This window comes from Macrotis lagotis, chromosome 2, assembly GCF_037893015.1.
Source record: "Macrotis lagotis isolate mMagLag1 chromosome 2, bilby.v1.9.chrom.fasta, whole genome shotgun sequence".
Lineage (NCBI taxonomy): Eukaryota > Metazoa > Chordata > Mammalia > Peramelemorphia > Peramelidae > Macrotis > Macrotis lagotis.
The window spans coordinates 160049140-160056073 of NC_133659.1; the positions used below are offsets into that span (position 1 = coordinate 160049140).

General features: G+C 38.4%; 1 pseudogene; it reads right to left on the reverse strand.

Moving 5' to 3' along the window:
- Nucleotides 1-2829: 2829 nt before the first annotated feature.
- LOC141511248 (conserved oligomeric Golgi complex subunit 7 pseudogene) lies at nt 2830-5141 on the reverse strand (annotated as a pseudogene).
- Nucleotides 5142-6934: the final 1793 nt, after the last annotated feature.

Genomic DNA, 6934 nt, shown 5'->3' on the forward strand with positions numbered 1-6934 from the left:
TGATAGGGCACTAAACAAGTAGTTTAGTTTTGGTAGAATTGTCATTTTTATTACATTACCTTGACCTATCCATGAACAGTTGATGTTTGCCCAGGTATTTAAATCTGATTTTATTTGCACGAGGAGACCTTTGTAATTGTTTCCAAAAAAGTTTTTGAGTCTGCCTTGGCAGGTAGACTCCCAGGTATTTTATTTTCTCTGAAGTTTTTTTGAATGGGATATCTCTTTCTAGATCTTTCTGCTGTATCTTGCTAGTCATATATAAAAATGTTGAGGATTTATGAGGGTTTATTTTCTATCCTGCTACTTTGCTAGAGTTGCTAATTATTTCTAGTAGTTTTTTAGATGACTTATAGGGATTCTCTAGGTCATCATGTCATCTGCAAAGAATGAGACTTTTGTCTCCTCCTTCCCTATTCTAAGTCCTTCAATTTCTTTTTGTTCTCTTATTGGTGAGGCTAACATTTCTAATATGATATTGAATAGTAGTGATGATAATGGGCATCCTTGTTTCACCCCTGAGCTTATTGTGAATGTATTAAGCCTATCCCTGCTGCATATAATACTTGTGGATGGTTTCAGATAGATACTGCTTATTATTCTAAGGAACAAACCATTTATTCCTACACTCTAGTGTTTTTATTAGGAATGGGTGCTGTATTTATCAAAAGCTTTTTCAGCATCTATTGATACAATCACATAATTTCTGATAGATATGTTATGGATATAATTCATTATAATAACAGTTATCCTAATATTGAACCAACCCTACATTCCTGGGATAAATCCTACTTGATCATAATGTATTATCCAAGTGCTCACTTGCTGTAATCATTTTGCTAAGATTTTATTTAAGATTTTGGCATCTATATTCATCAGGGAGATAGGGCTATAATTTTCTTTCTTTGTTTTAACTCTTCCTGGTTTAGGTATCAGCACCACATTGGTTTCACAGAAAGAGTTATGCAGAGTTCTGTCTTCACCTGTTTTTCCAAAGAGTTTATATAGAATTGGAGCCAAGTGTTTCTTAAATGATTGATAGAATTCACTTGTGAATCTATCTGGCTCTGGAGATTTTTTCTTAGGGCGTTCAATAATGGCTTGTTGAATTTCTTTTTCTGAGATAGGATTATTTAGGTTTTTAATTTCCTCTTCAATTAATCTGGGCAATTTATATTTTGTAAATATTCATCCACTTAGATTGTCCAACTGATTGGCATAGAACTGGGCAACAATCATTCCGAATTATTACTTTTCTTTCTTCCTCATTTGTGTTGAGTTCACCTTTTTCATTTATGCTACTAGCAATTTGGTTTTCTTCTTTCTTTTTTTAATAAAATTGACCAGATGTCTATCAATTTTATTGGTTTTTTCATAAAACTAGTGCTTGGTTTCATTAATTAATTCAATAGTTTTCTTGCTTTCAATTTTATTAATTTCTTATTTGGTATTTAATTGGGGAATTTTTAATTTTTTCTTTCTCTAATTTTTAGTTGCATATTTAGTTCATTGATTTCTTCTTTCTCTAATGTATTCATGTAAGCATGTAATGATATTATATAACCCATGTCAGCTTCTTTGAGTATATGCCATAAGTTCTGGTATTCTGTATCATTATTGTCATTATCTAGGATGAAATAATTTATTCTTTCTATAATTTGTTGCTTGATCCACTCATTCTTTAAATTGAAGTTATTTAGTTTCCAATGAGTTCTGGGTCTCTATCTCCTTGGCCCAGTAATGCATATGATTTTTATTGCATTATGATCTGGGAATGATGTATTCACTATTTCTGCCTTTCTGCAATCGATCATTAGGTTTTCATTTCCTAGTATATGGTCATTTTTTTGTGTGTAAATGCCATGTACTGCAGGAAAAAATAATATATTCCTTTCTATCCCCATTCATTTTCCTCCATAGGTCTATCATATCTAGGTTTTCTAACAATCTATTTACCTTCTTAACTTCCTTCTTGTTTATTTTATGATTTATCTAAATCTGAGAGTGGGAGGTTGAGGTCTCCCACTGTTAGAGTTTTGCTGTCTATGTCTTTCTGTAGCTCTTTCAAATTCTCCTCTAAGAATGTGCATGCTGTCCCATTGTGTGCATATATATTTAGTATTGAAATTACTTTATTGACTATGGTACCTTTCAGGAGGATATAGTTCCCTTCCTTATCTCTTTATATCTCTGCTTCAAATGAGTTTCTTGAAAGTAGCATATTGTAGGATTCTGGTTTTTAATCCACTCTGCTATCCACTTACATTTTTTTAAGGAAGAGTTCATCCCATTCACATTCAAAGTTATAGTTACTATTCTTTTATTTTTATAATCCTTTTTGAACTCTTGCAAGAGAATTTTGTTTTTTATTTGTGACTAATTCATAAACCCCTTGGAGAAATTTTTTTTTTTAGTTTTAGTTTTCTTCATTTCATTTTTTTTTAATTCCATTTGAAAAACCAGATCATTAAAAAAATTATATTTTTTTAGATTTTTCAAGGCAATGGGTTTAAGTGGCTGGCCCAAGGCCACACAGCTAGGTACTTATTAAGTATCTGAGGTCAGATTTGAACCCAGGTACTCCTGACTCCAAGGCTGGTGCTCTATGTACTGTGCCACCTAGCTGCCCCAATTAAAATATTTACCCTAATAAATAATATTTCCTCTACCTACAGCCCTTCGGGGATTATACAAGTGGATCTGGACCCTCTTTCTATTCAAGGAGGTGCTTTGATTCCTGGTCAAGTTGGTAAAATGTTCCAAATCCATATAGGAATACTGTTGTTGGCCCATCAGTTCTCATCCCCTTTTGAACTCTGCATAGTGAGATCAGTAATTCACATTCCTCATTGAGGCCACTTTGTTGGCAAGTTGATGGGGGAGGCCTTTGGCTGCCTGTCTATAATCTTCTGGCTTGATCTTCAAGAGTCACCAAGTTCTGAAGGGCCCAGGATGGCTGGAGACCCAAGGAATCCATCACATTTATCAGATAGTCGATGTCTGTAGCCAGCTGCTTTGTTGAGTGTGAGGTCAGCTCAGGAATCTGAACGATCACATCACAATATGTCTGCATCGTGGCCCTGGCAATGGAACCCAACCAGCAGTCAGCCATGTTGTCCAGTTCAGGCAATTCATCCCCTTGCTCAGGAGGAAATGGCAGTTTTCCAGCATGCAATGCTAATTCCAAAGCAGAATCTTCCTGGGTAACAAATGGCTCAAGATTTAGTGGGAGGGACATGATATATTGCCCAATATTGCTAATATATTCAAGAGGGGTAATGCTAAATGTGGGAAGATCATCACTCAAAGTCTCTCCAATTCCAGCTGTGTTCCAACTCTCCATCTTGGAAATTAGTAGAAGTTGTTGTTTGATGTGTAGAAAAACAGAATCAAAGGCCAACTGGTGAGCCTGCTGATTAAGACAAGTGAGGGCTAAATGAGAGGCAGACAGCAGGTTGTGATTACTTGAACCTTTTTCCTTAAGAGTATAAAGTACTTCCATTAAACTGACATATTCTACTGGATTCTCCTTCTGAAGATAATTATATTCCTGCCATGGGTTTTTAACAGAGCTCTTCTTATCCATCGGGCTGCTATCCTGAAAGCCAGTCAAACTATGAGGGCTGTAAGAATCTGCAAGATACTTCCCAGCTGTGGACAAAGTCCTGTTTGCTAGCTGTTGTTCAAAATCCCCACAATGATGCAAAAGTTATCCACAGGTGGTTATTATCCTAACAGAGTTCTGAAAAGCTGTTCAATCTTCTTGGAAAAGGGAGCTGGAAGGAATATCATCAAGTTTGCACTTTTTTTCGGATTGACTGGAGGGTGTTAGTAAAATCAGATACATACTTTGTGAAAAGAGATTTCAGGGCTGACAAAATTCCACAAGCCCCCAGTCCATCTGTGAATTTGATGCATCTATCTACAGCTCCTGAAGCCAAACCAAAGAGTTTATTCACTGAGTGGCTCAGCTCTTGAACATAGTCAATAACTTCCCAATGTTCCAAAGGGACATCACTGATCTGAATGAGGAGATGACTCTCTTCCGTTTCTCCATACTGTAGCTGATAGCATATATATGGGGCCATACACAGCTTCCACAAGTTCTGTGACCTTTACCAAGTTGTTTTCTCAGGAGTGCAAGAGAAGTGCCATTTCCAGGCCCTTGGAAAAGTGAGCAGTGGTGTCATAGAGCACCAGGAGCTTTGTGAGCCTAGTGTCAGGCCCTGCTCTCTCCACTCCAGAATACAGGCAAACTGGCAGAGAAGGTACCAAAGCATTCAATGTCTGAATCAGAAGCACAGTTACTACCTCATGAGGGTTCTTGAAGACCTGCATAGACCACTGGAGTTGGGTGTGCCAGGCACCAAGCAAGGTGTCATAGAATTCAGTCAACTGTCAGTCTAAAGGTAGATCACTCTGGTAAAGATAATGCCAGGATGCCAAAAGTTGTGCCTTGTGGCATTTGAAATAGTAAGCAAGAAGCTGAGGCATTCAGTCAATTTCTGTAAAAACTTTAACAAATACTTTGGCCTAATCTACAGACTGAGAATTAAATGCAGCCACTATTTGTGGACTAGCCATGGCCTCGAGCCTGTTCTTCAATGCCTCAAGGTTCATGCATTTATCTGAGTAATCTGGTGTATCTACAAGCATGATAGAACTGTTCTGCATACTGGTTAATTTAGCAGAAAGCACAGCCACATCTTGTGTCTTAAATGTTTCTTCAATATCTGCACTCAAGGTGCTCCATTTATCTGCTTCTTGAAGAGATTCTGCAGCAAGTTGCATTCTGGTTTTCACCTGATCAATCTCCACCAGTACCTGCATTGACTGAGCTGTGTCCTGTTCAAATTTTTTTTAATATCTTCCTTGACAAGAAGCATCTGTTCCTGCAGGAAAGATGCCTCCTGTTTAAGGACTTCTACATCTCGGAGAACTTTGGGCATATTCTGGAGGGCCTGGTGGCTGGTTTCCTCCACGGCGTTGTTGACTTCCAGAATGAAGAGCTGCAGCTTCATCACCAACGTGGCCATGTGCCCGTCCACCTTCTCTGGAGCCTCCTTGGTGACTGCCTTGAAGGCCCCATTGATCCACTCCTTCACCTCGAAGTCATATGCATGGAACTTGGAGAAATCCATTGCCTTCCCCGGGCCAAAGGCCCCGGATGGCCGGATGCGCAGGGCCTACCAGTCCCTACTCCAGCCTGTCCGCTTGGGGGCTCGGGTTATTGGAGGCCCCTCAACCTCTGGGGGAGATGGGGATCCCGGGTGGGAGCAGGGAGGAGAATAAACCTGATGCCACCTCTGTGATCCCAGAAACTGCTCAAGAAACGTTTTAATTGCTTTTTTCCTCAGAAATGACTTTTTTGGTCCCTATCAAAATAGTAACAGTCAATGAATAGCACAATTTTCTTGCCCATTTTTGTTCCCATAGAATAGATTGTATAGACATTTTGTTTTATGCTGAGACTTAGGACTTAGTGGTCTGTGATTTGGTCCTAGACCACTTTGTTCTACAATCTGTGGTAGGAGAGAGAGAGAGAGAGAGAGAGAGAGAGAGAGAGAGAGAGAGAGAATGAAAGAATGAAAGAAGGACAGGAGGAAAGAAGGAAGGCAATAAAGAAAGAAGGAAAGAAAGAAAGGAAGAAGGAAAAAAGAAAGGAAGGAAGATGGAAAGGAAGAAAGAAGGAAAGAAGGAAGGAAAGAAAGAAAGGGAGAAGAAAAGAATGAGAGAAAGAAGAAAAGGAAAGAAGGAAGGAAAGAATGAAAGGGAGAAGAAAAGAAGGAAAGGAAGAAGGAAAGGAAGGAAGGAAGAAGAATGGAAAGATGGAAGGGGAAGGAAGAAGGATGGAAGGAAGGAAGAGGGAGTAAAGGAATGATGAAGGAGGGAGAATGGATGGATGAAGGGAGGAAGAAAGGAAGGAAGGATGGAAGGAAGGCAAGAAATGAAGGAAAGAAATAAAGGAAGAAAGAATTAAGATAGGAAGAAGGAAAGAAGGAAGGAAGGAAGGAAGGAAGGAAGGAAGGAAGGAAGGAAGGAAGGAAGGAAGGGAGATGGGGAAGGAGGGAGGTTGGAAGGAAGTGTAAGAAGCAGAAAAGGAAGTATAGAACTATGTTGAAAAGATCTTTAAAAGTCAATGAGTATGTTTAAATATGACTATGTAGTTACCAATAATAGGGATTTAGGAAAGATAATTTAAAAATCATTGGGACACCTGAAAGCCATGATCAGAAAAAAAGCCTTGACATCATTTTTAAAGAATTACTACAGGAAAATTGCCCAGATATGCTAGAAGCAGAAGGCAAAATAGAAATTGAGAGAATCCACCAATCTCCCCTGGAAAAAGATACAAAAAAAAAAAAACAGGAATATTATAGCCAAGTTCTGGAACTCCCAAGTCAAAGAGAAAATATTACAAGTAGCCAGAAGGACATAATTCAAATATCGTGGAGCTGCAGTCAGTATCACACAGGACTTAGCAGCAACTAAATTAAAGCCTCATAGGGCTTGGAATATAACATGCCAAAAGAAAAAAGAGCTCAGAATGCAACCGAGAATCAACTACCCAGAAAAACTGAATGTCCTCTTTCAGGGAAAAAGAATGACTTTCAATGAACCAGGGGAATTTCAAATGTTCCTTTTTTAATGGCCAGAGTTGAACAGAAAGTTTTATTTTCTGGTACAGGACTCAGGTGAAGCTTAAGAGAGTGGAGGAGAAGGGTAAAATATGAGGGACTTGATGATGAACTACATGTATTCCAGCATGGAAAAATGATACTGTTAATACTCATAGGAAACTTCTCATTTAATAGAGCAGATAGAATGGGCTTTTATGGATGAAGCACAGGAGAGAGCTGAGTTTGAAGATATAATATATTGTAAAAATGGAGTCAATGGCTAAAAGAGAAATGTAATGGGAGTAAGAGAAAGG